Raw genomic sequence first — 3772 nt, 5'->3', positions numbered from 1 at the left:
GTGGAGCATAGTTTGCCACACCCTCTTTGCTGCTAGCTGTGATTGATTGCTATCATGGCATTTGTCACCAATATCTCAGATGGGTTTGAAGGAGGCTTTTCCACCAGTATCTTGGTAGACAGAGGCTGGACTGGGAAGGGCATCTGAGACCCAGGGAACAGCCTGTGCAGGAGCATGGAGGCGTGGGCTGCAGGTGTGGGAAAACATGGAGTGACTGGCAGCAGATGGGAGTTGAGGAGCCTCAGGTAAGTTTCCCATGAACCATCCACAAAGGGTATTTTCCAACACATGGGCGAGGGTGCGCCACATGTATGTGCGGGCTTTGGTTTCTGGGAGCTGGAATGTTACATGCCCACAGAGGAGTTTAAGAATTCCTCAGCCATGAACTGGCAAATGCTAATATTCCTTATCAGCCAAGTTAGCCTCAGTCCGGAGTTAGCCGGTGTTTGGAGGGGAGCTACCTGGTGTCCAATCTAGTTGGAAGGTCCAAGGAAAATTGCATCTTGGCTCTTAAAATGTATCGACTGTGCTGATGAGAGCCTTCAAAAGCGATCACCCTGCTCATACCCGTGCCTCTAAATCTCATCAGCTGTCAGCAGGAGTTAAACACAGGGAGAGGGGGCAACATACGGCTGTGGAACTGTGGGGAATTGCGAGCCCAGAGTAGCATTTTATTGAGGTGGGCCAGTCCAGCTGGTTACAAGGCACTTTACAGGGAAACCAGGACCTGTAGAGCTAGAGGCAATTCTTCCTCATTACGTGGGTGGTCTTAACCTTGACCAGACCCTTGTGAGGGTCAGTCAAGGTCAAGGGTGAGGCCTCTTCCCAGGAGAGGGACCGGTGGGAGCCGGGGGCCATCCCTTATTTCCTCCCTGTGTTTCTGAAGTGTCCGCATCACACTTTTCCACAGCGCGGTTGTTAACTGCTACCTCACCATTTCTGGCTCAGCGTGACCCTGGGCCTACGGCGCATGGCTGCTCTGTGGTGATTCGTGGCCCTGACCTCTTGGGAGTTGATCACTGGTCCTGTCTTCTGAGGCCCCTCTGAGTGGGGTCAAACTACCAACTTTTGGCTCCTCGTCAAAAAAGCTTCAGCAATCGCGACTTAATATTTTTCTTTAAATCGTTTTTTTTAAAACTTAGCCTCAACCTAAGCTATAAAATCCAGATTTTAATGCAGCCGGTTTTTTTTTTTTCTAAAACACTTCTCCCTAAATATAAACTATCAAGATGCTGAAAATTAGTTTGTTCCCGAAGAGCTTGTGCGCAGTCCATTATAGCCCTCTGGGCCTTCTTTTGTTCGGTCCCGGCAGGTTTTGCTAAGGGATGGCGTTACTTCTCCTGGGTCTCTGAGGCTGTAGAGACCAGAGCAGGGGAGTGCCTGGCCCAAAGTCACACAGCTAGGAAATGGCAGAGGGCACGAGCGCAGATCTTTGGGGCTCTGACATCCAGGTTATGTGCGGCCGGCTTCTCAAAGACAGAAAAGCAAGAGGAGTGTCCCAGCGTCCTCTGGGCTGAAGGGACAGGTCTGAAGCTCTTAGGGAGTGCAGAGAGCAAGACTGAGGCCCGGCCAGCCCCCAGCCTCCTTGGAGAACAGCATTCACCTCAGCGGCCCCTGGTTAGGTCCCCGTGGATTTTTGTCTGTAAGAGGGGCTTATGTTGGGAGCCTTGTTCCTGGGCCCTCTTAGCGTGGCCTCTTGAGCTGTTATTGCCCATAAAATAGCAGCCACCAGTACTGACTCTTGTGCAAAAGTCTGGGGAGTGAGATTGGGCTGCCCCCTCAGTGCCACTGCCCAGTGCCCAGGGATAGCGCCGGACTGGGGAAGGGGGCCCCTCTTTTGTACTGGAGCCTCATTAGTATTCAGACTACACAGATGCTCTCTAGGGGGGAAAACCATCAGAATGGGTTCTGAAGGAGCCCAACTGGTAGTGTTCGGTGATAAGGAGCAGGTCCAACTGCCCTTGACACACAGCAGTGACATCGAGGCTGAGCTGTCAAAGGTAGCACTGCCTGCAGCCGGGCCCCACGGGGGACGGGGGAAGGGACAGCACAAGCTTCTAAGTCCAGTAGGTAAACAGGAGAGCAGCGGGATGGGGTGCTCGCAGTTGGCCACAGTGTCCGTACTCTGTCCACGGCTTGTGTAGGCCACGAGTGACTGAGCTGGGGCTACCAGGGTATGCGGTGGACACTGGTATGTGCCGTGTCCTCGTGGGGTGGCGAAAGGCGCCCCTCGGCCGAGCACCGGGAACCAGAATGGTGGTTTCAAGCCCCTGAGTGTGCCCAGGTTTCAGACAGTCTTTTGTACGATAATTGAGAACTGATACACTGTGAGACTTCGGCTGTCGAACGCAAGTCGTTCCAAATTTGTGTTCGAACACCGGAAAGTTCACGAACTGAACATATTGTTCCCATAAGAAATGACAGAAAGCGAAATAAATGGTTCTGAGGCCCCAAATGACCCTTTACACGCACTGTGGAGGCGTCTTGGACATGCTGTCGGCCTCGAGTGATTTCCGATTGATCCACATGAACGGCCACGTTTTGAGCTTTCCGTGGTCCGGGGTCTGTGTTTCCTAGTTAACAATGTCATGCCTTTCACGACATTAGCCGCTTTAATCACTTTTTTTTTAAATGTTGATGATGTCGACTTAGCCTGTTGTCTTCAGCCGCCAAATCAGACAAGCAGCGACCTGATTCAAATTCTACAATGATTTCTTTCTTTCTCTCTACTGTGGGCCTCACAGTTCTCTTAGAGTGACTGCCGGCATCACTCACTCTCTTTGGAGCCACGTGTAGTAGTTACATAATCTGTCAGCTTCGAAGGGGTGGAGGCTAGCCCGCCAATCATGTCATGGCCAATGAGGCCTCTGTGTGAGCCTGGCCTTCTCCTGAGGGTTCTGGGAACTTCTGTCTTCCTCACTGGGGACGGGACACACACTCCCTGCAAGACATTCCTGTTGACAAGCCACATGGAGCTGTGCTGAAGGAGCCAGAGCCCTGGAGCTGGAGGAGTCACGTGGAGACCCATACCAGCGCTGAGATGCTTCCACCACCACTGGATTCACAAGATTTTCCACCCACTGGCCCCTGATCTTCCTGCATTTGGCATCATTGCATGTGTTGTGTGAGTCTGAAGAGGAATTTATAGACTGGTATCTGACCTATGGGCTAATGTCAGACTTAAGGACTTGATCTGGACTGGGCTGGGATGTTTTCTCAATACACAATTGTTCTTTATATAAAGCTCTTTCTTATACACATATCAGCATCTCTGGATTTGTTTCTCTAGTCTACCCAGAAGAACACACCATGGTTGTGATCTTTTTTGCAAATAAAGTACAAAAACAGCACAGCGATGAATGTTTTGATGCACCAGCACAAGCACTCGTTGTTGTCTGAACAAGAGCACGGTGCTTAGATGGAAGCATCACCCCTTCGTGTCCACAGAGAGGGGAGACTGCCACTCCCGGCCCTTTCAGTCACCAACCCCGAGCAGATTGGTTTTTTTTAACTTTGCTGTTCGAGTCATGGAAACTCCAAGCTTGGAGCCATTTGACTGAGGGGTCACTGTAAGCAATAACTGAAAGCAATGTACGTGGGTCTCAAGGCCAGAGTCAGGGGGCTGTATAGTTCATGCGCTGCCACGCAGTGAACGTGCTGCTGACATCTAGCGGCATTGTGCTTCCGTGGGACTGGTCCGTGCCTCCTGGGCCTCCCTAAGGCTATTCTCTGCGTTTGTTCCCTTCTTGCTTTTGTGGGCCAGGGAGTCGGG

This window comes from Echinops telfairi, unplaced genomic scaffold (genome assembly GCF_000313985.2).
Source record: "Echinops telfairi isolate 266 unplaced genomic scaffold, ASM31398v2 ScPeMD7_5;HRSCAF=22, whole genome shotgun sequence".
Classification (NCBI taxonomy): Eukaryota; Metazoa; Chordata; class Mammalia; order Afrosoricida; family Tenrecidae; genus Echinops; species Echinops telfairi.
Note: the sequence above shows the minus strand (reverse complement) of the source record.